This window comes from Schistocerca piceifrons, unplaced genomic scaffold (assembly GCF_021461385.2).
Source record: "Schistocerca piceifrons isolate TAMUIC-IGC-003096 unplaced genomic scaffold, iqSchPice1.1 HiC_scaffold_1887, whole genome shotgun sequence".
In the NCBI taxonomy this organism is placed as follows: Eukaryota; Metazoa; Arthropoda; class Insecta; order Orthoptera; family Acrididae; genus Schistocerca; species Schistocerca piceifrons.
The window spans coordinates 1,740,789-1,748,450 of NW_025727775.1; positions in this window are offsets into that span (position 1 = coordinate 1,740,789).

Genomic DNA, 7,662 nt, shown 5'->3' on the forward strand with positions numbered 1-7,662 from the left:
TACTGTTGGAATGTTTGGGATCCGTACCAGGACGGCTTAAAGGAAGACATACAAGCAATTCAAAAGCGGACTGCGAGATTTGTTACTGGCAGTTTCGAACAACATGCAATCGTTACGGGGACCCTTTGGGAACGCAAATGGAAATTCCCAGAGGGAAGAATATTGAGGAAATTTAGATAACCGACATTTGAAGCTGACTGTACAACGATTCTGTTGTTTCCAACTCGCTTCCCGAGCACCTGCCTCGGGATGGCTGGGTGTGTGTTGTCCTCATCATTTCATCATCATTCATGAAAGTGGTGAGATTGCACTGAGCAAAGGTTGGGAATTTGTACGGGTGCTGATAACCGCGCAGTTGAGCGCCCCACAACACAAACATCGTCACCATCATCATCCAACATACAATGCACGTAAGGGCCACGAAGATAAGATACGAGAAATTAGGGCAAATACGGAGGCATACAGACAGTCGTTCTTGCCACACGTCCTAAGGTCGATTGCAGAGTATCGATGTAGATGTAGAGGTAGTTGTAATTCGAATTTTGAATCATGTTCTTCAATTCCGGTGTCGAAAGAGGACCTCTCAACCTTTCTTTCACGCTTCGATACTCCCGAAGAGCAGGAGCGCTATTGCTGTTATTTTGATATAACCGCTTTACCGTAAAGCTCTGCTCACCTCATCCAGACCTACGTTGACGGTCTGCAGCTGTACTGCACGCTGATGCTTGTGTTTCACCTCTACGTCCGCGTACCACTACATGCACTTAACGGCAAGTCATGATGACACTAAGACTACTACCAACGTAAATCCTGGAGCGCACAGTTTGAGTGAAACGCCTATAAAACTGGGTCCTCATACGGTAAATATTTTCCCGTCAACAGCGGCTCAAGTGGCTAAAGTCTGACTATAACCACTCTGTGCTTTCCTAACTACATAATGTGTCTGCAACACCAACAGGTGGCATTCTACATCTACATCTACATGATTACTCTGCAATTCACATTTAAGTGCTTGGCAGAGGGTTCATCGAACCACAATCATACTATCTCCCTACCATTCCACTTCCGAACAGCGCGCCGGAAAAACGAACACCTAAACCTTTCTGTTCGAGCCCTGATTTCTCTTATTTTATTTTGATGATCATTCCTACCTATGTAGGTTGGGCTCAACAAAATATTTTCCCATTCGGAAGAGAAAGTTGGTGACTGAAATTTCGCAAATAGATCTCGCCGCGACGAAAAACGTCTTCGCTTTAATGACTTCCATCCCAACTGGCTTATCATATCTGCCACACTCTCTCCCCTATTACGCGATAATACAAAACGAGCTGCCCTTTTTTGCACCCTTTCGATGTCCTCCGTCAATCCCACCAGGTAAGGATCCCACAACGTGCAGCAATATTCTAACAGACGACGCACGAGTGTAGTGTAAGCTGTCTCTTTAGTGGACTTGTTGCATCTTCTAAGTGTCCTGCCAATAAAACGCAACATTTGGCTCGCCTTCCCCACAATGTTATCTAAGTGGTCTTTCCAACTGAAGTTGTTCGTAATTTTTACACCCAGGTACTTAGTTGAATTGACAGCCTTGAGAATTGTACTATTTATCGAGTAATCGAATTCTAACGAATTTCTTTTGGAACTCATGTGGATCACCTCATACTTTTCGTTATTTAGCGTCAACTGCAACCTGCCACACCATACAGCAATCTTTTCTAAATCGCTTTGCAACTGATACTGGTCTTCGGATGACCTTACTAGAAGGTAAATTACAGCATCATCTGCGAACAACCTAAGAGAACTGCTCAGATTATCACCCAGGTCATTTATATAGATTAGGAACAGCAGAGGTCCCAGGACACTTCCCTGGGGAACACCTCATATCACTTCAGTTTTAATCGATGATTTGCTGTCTATTACTACGAACTGCGACCTTCCTGACAGGAAATCACGAATCCAGTCGCACAACTGAGACGATACCCCATAGGCCCTCAGCTTGATTTGAAGTCGCTTGTGAGGAACGGTGTCAAAAGCTTTCCGGAAATCTACAAATGCGGAATCAACTTGAGATCCCCTGTCGATAGCGACCATTACCTATTGCGAATAAAGAGCTAGCTGCGTTGCACAAGAACGATGTTTTCTCAAACCATGATGATTACGTATCAATAGATCGTTCCCTTCGAGGTGATTCATAATGTTTGAATACAGTATATGCTCCAAAACCCTACTGCAAACCGACGTCAATGATATAGGTCTGTAGTTCGATAGATTACTCCTACTACCCTTCTTAAACACTGGTGCGAGCTGCGCAATTTTCCAATTTGCAGGTACAGATCTATTGGTGAGCGAGTGGTTGTATATGATTGCTAAGTAGGGAGCTATTGTGTCGGCGTAATCTGAAAGGAACCTAATCAGTATACAATCTGGACCTGAAGACTTGCCCGTATCAAGCGATTTGAGTTGCTTCGCAACCCCTAAGGTATCTACTTTTAAGAAACTTATGCTAGCAGCTGTTCGTGTTTCAAATTCGTCTTCCCTGGTGAAGGAATTTCGGAAAACTGCGTTCAATAATTCCGCTTTAGCGGGACAGTCGTCGGTAACAGTACCATCGGCACTGCGCAGCGAAGGTATTGACTGCGTCTTGCCGCTTGTGTACTTTACATAGGACCAGAATTTCATCGGATTTTCTACCAAATTTCGAGACAATGTTTCGTTGTGGAACCTATTAAAGGCATCTCGCATTGAAATCCGTGCCAAATTTCACGCATCTGTAAATTTTCGCCAATCTTCGGGATTTCGCGTTCTTCTGAACTTCGCATGCTTTTTCCGTTGCCTCTGCACCACTCCCGTGGTGGGTGGTCTCACATGTGTATGGTTTCAAGTATTGACGACTTGTGTTAATTGTAACGGTATACAGTGAACGGTTGCTATTTTGTAATGTATCAAGGTTAATGGCGATCGATTTGCATAACTGTAGTACAATATTCCTCTCTTCCCCTCCACCGCAAAATAAATTAAAAGCCATATCATCCTACACCTCCCAACTCTTGAGCATACTACGCCGAATGTATTTGATGTCTTTGAATTTCAACGTCTGAGGTAAGTTTTTCAGACTCTCAGTCTACGGGGCGCGTAGGTAAGTTAAATAGAGTTCACATTGCGGTAATTACTGCGAATGTCATCGACAGACCACTCGTGTTAATTAAGTTAAGCTTCAAGATTGATCCTTAGAACCGTACTAAAGCAGTAGGAATATCTAGGCAATCGACGGGTATTCATGATAATTTGTGTTTCTTCTTCGACATTTGGGAGTCGGATTTTATGTGAGCTAACAAAGGGCTTCATAGCTGTCAAAGGTAATGCATATTTTCAGGTCGATGACTTTAGTGATATTGCAGCTGTTATTCTTGTCGTATCTGAATATGTGATTGAATGTGTCCATGCACCTTTCACTCTTACAGAACAGTCAAATATTTTGATATTACTATTAATGTTATGATTATATTATTATTTTGACGTAATTACAAGCTAATATAAGGCCAATTGTTATTGACGCAACTATGGTTAGACAGACTTGTCTGTTACTCCAATTGTCTCTCCAATTCGTAATTTTCAAAAATCTTGCATTCTCTTCGAGATTACTAAAAAATCAGCTGTCCTTATTGTTTTCTTCCTTCTTACTCATGTATACGTGTAATCTAATTACATTATCAATCCACTTAATGTTCCTAGCATTTAGCTTTGCTATAATGTTAGGTTCTTTAATTAATTCTAGAGCATTCGCCATCCCTTAGTGACATCCCAGATCACGTAAGATCTGGGGTGACATGATCCTTCATTACACCAAATACTTTGTAAGTTTCCTCTCGAAAATCCTTCGTGCTGCGTATGTTAAAAGTGCAGTGTAAGTGATCGACAGATGCCCGTCTTTGCCTTCCTATAGGTATATTTGAACTTTATGACGTCGTGCAGGGCATAAAACACTTCGTGTACGCTTTCAATGCTGGTTTTAGTGTTAGCTTTCATATACTACATTTAACATTCCACCCTTCCCAGATATAAATTGCAATGTATTTGTTCAAATGTTTCGGTTTAATCTATTAATTTTATCATTACCTTGTGTAATATAAGCAAAAACATATAATGTTTGTATTCTTTATTATATGCTTGTAATTTAAGGGAAATGGGTAGGTTGAAGTTAGATATAGTGGGAATTAGTGAAGTTTGGTGGCAGGAGGAACAAGACTTTTGGTCAGGTGAATACAGGGTTATAAATACAAAATCAAATAGGGGTAATGCAGGAGTAGGTTTAATAATGAATAAAAAAATAGGTGTGCGGGTAAGCTACAACCAACAGCATAGTGAACGCATTATTGTGGCCAAGATAGACACGAAGGCCATGCCTACTACAGTAGTACAAGTTTATATGCCAACTAGCTCTGCAGATGATGAAGAAATTGATGAAATGTATGATAAGATAAAAGAAATTATTCAGGAAGTAAAGGGAGACGAAAATTTAATAGTCATGGGTGACTGGAATTCGAGAGTAGGAAAAGGGAGAGAAGGAAACATAGTGGGTGAATATGGATTGGGGGAGAGAAATGAAAGAGGAAGCCGTCTGGTAGAATTTTGCACGGAGCATAACTTAATCATAGCTAACACTTGGTTCAAGAATCATAAAAGAAAGTTGTATACATGGAAGAGTCCTGGAGAAACTAGAAGGTATCAGATAGATTATATAATGGTAAGACAAAGATTTAGGAACCAGGTTTTAAATTGTAAGACATTTCCAGGGGCAGATGTGGACTCTGACCACAATCTATTGGTTATGAACTGTAGATTAAAACTGAAGAAACTGCAAAAAGGTGAGAATTTAAGGAGATGGGACCTGGATAAACTGAAAGAACCAGAGGTTGTACAGAGTTTCAGGGAGAGCATAAGGGAACAATTGACAGGAATGGGGGAAAGAAATACAGTAGAAGAAGAATGGGTAGCTCTGAGGGATGAAGTAGTGAAGGCAGCAGACGATCAAGTAGGTAAAAAGACGAGGGCTAGTAGAAATCCTTGGGTAACAGAAAAAATATTGAATTTAATTGATGAAAGGAGAAAATATAGAAACTTAGTAACTGAAGCAGGGAAAGGGAATACAAACGTCTCAAAAATGAGATTGACGGGAAGTGCAAAATGGCTTAGCAGGGATGGTTAGAGGACAAATGTAAGGATGTAAAGGCTTATCTCACGAGGGGTAAGAAAAATACTGCCTACAGGAAAATTAAAGAGACCTTTGGAGGTAAGAGAACCACTTGTATGAATATCAAGAGCTCAGATGGAAGCCCAGTTCTAAGCAAAGAAGGGAAAGCAGAAAGGTGGAAGGAGTATGTACAGGGTCTATACAAGGGCGATGTACTTGAGGACAAAATTATGGAAATGGAAGAGGATGTAGATGCAGATGAAATGGGAGATATGATACTGCGTGAAGAGTTTGACAGAGCACTGAAAGACCTGAGTCGAAACAAGGCCCCGGGAGTAGACAACATTCCATTGGAACTACTGACGACCTTGGGAGAGCCAGTCCTGACAAAACTCTACCATCTGGTTAGCAAGATGTATGAGACAGGCGAAATACCCTCAGACTTCAAGAAGAATATAATTATTCCAATCCCAAAGAAAGTAGGTGTTGACAGATGTGAAAATTACCGAACTATCAGTTTAATAAGTCACAGCTGCAAAATACTAACGCGAATTCTTTACAGACGAATGGAAAAACTGGTAGATACCGGGAGCGAAAGGCTATTTACAATTTTTACAGAAAGCAGATGGTAGTTATAAGAGTCGAGGCGTATGAAATGGAAGCAGTGGTTGGGAAGGAGTGAGACAGGGTTGTAGCCTATCCCCGATGTTATTCAATATGTATATTGAGCAAGCAATAAAGGAAACAAAATAAAAGTTCGGAGTAGGTATTAAAACCCATGGAGAAGAAATAAAAACTTTGAGGTTCGCCGACAACATTCTAATTCTGCCAGAGACAGCAAAGGACTTGAAAGAGCAGTTGAACGGAATGGACAGTGTCTTGAAAGGAGGGTATAAGATGAACATCAACAAAAGGGAATTAGATTAGGAAATGAGACACTTAAAGTAGTAAAGGAGTTTTGCTATTTGGGGAGAAAAATAACTGATGATGGTCGAAGTAGAGAGGATATAAAATGCAGATTGGCAATGGCAAGGAAAGCGTTTCTGAAGAAGAAAAATTTGTTAACATCGAGTATAGATTTAAATGTCAGCAATTCGTTTCTGAAAGTATTTGTATGGAGTGTAGCCATGTATGGAAGTGAAACGTGGACGATAAATAGTTTAGACAAGAAGAGAATAGAAGCTTTCGAAATGTGGTGCTACAGAAGAATGCTGAAGATTAGATGGGTAGATCACATAACTAATGAGGAGGTATTGAATAGAATTGGAGAGAAGAGGAGTTTGTGGCACAACTTGACAAGAAGAAGGGACCGGTTGGTAGCACATGTTCTGAGGCATCAAGGGATCACAAATTTAGCATTAGAGGGCAGCGTGGAGGGTAAAAATCGTAGAGGGAGACCAAGAGATGAATACACTAAGCAGATTCAGAAGGATGTAGGTTGCAGTAAGTACTGGGAGATGAAGAAGCTTGCACAGGATAGAGTAGCATGGAGAGCTGCATCAAACCCGTCGCAGGACTGAAGACTGTAAATCTGTTGAAGGTGAAGTTAAGAAACTAAAATTCGTCCCCTCGGTTACAATAGAGCAGTTTCGTGCAATTACCTCTAATATTATAATTCTACTCAATCAAAATACTGTAAATTTTTTATATGCGTGAACCAATGAAAAACTGCATTATAGTATCAGTTGTGCGAAAACACAATCAGAATACAACTTTTACACAAATGGTCAGACTGTGTCATCATAAGAACTCCACATATCTTAGCATGACACCACCATCATAGTTAAAAAACATTTATTGTCAACAACCGTCGTACTTACCGTCATATGCCCTTTCTTCCTGGCCTTGTGGTAGATGAGATTGAGACATTTCCTTCGCACCTTTGCAGAGATCAAGGATACAGCAAACTGCAAACCATGAGACTATGTCAATGCATTTTTACTATCTTTACCGTAATAAAAAAAATTAGCAGCAATCCACAGGGAAAAAAACACCTATTTTACAAGCCTACATATTTTCCAACAATGGAAATACATTTTGTGTCCAAATCTCGTTGCGAAGCACCCTTTAAAATTGTATGGAAGTAGCAAACCCGGCAAAGCGTCGCAATTGCTAAAAATGCTTGGGAATTGAATGTACATCCTAAACTCCTGCCCCCTCTCCTCTCTGACCCTCTTTCCCCTCTCTTCCACCATCTCCTCCTCCTTTCCCTCTTTCTGTCCATCTCCTAATCCCTCTTCTCTATGTTCACTTCATCCCCCCATCCCCCACTGCGGCCACTTACCATTTCTGTTTATTGTTACTGCAAACGAAACCTTGATACCCCGTAGTATGTCGATAGTCCCAGCCAATTTACCTGTTCACTTTAAGCAACTTCAGTATCCAAACACCTCTTTATCTGATAAACACACATCAAAAACAGTTTTGCATCGCCCCACTTCCCAGAACTCCTGAAGATAGACGTTGACAATGGA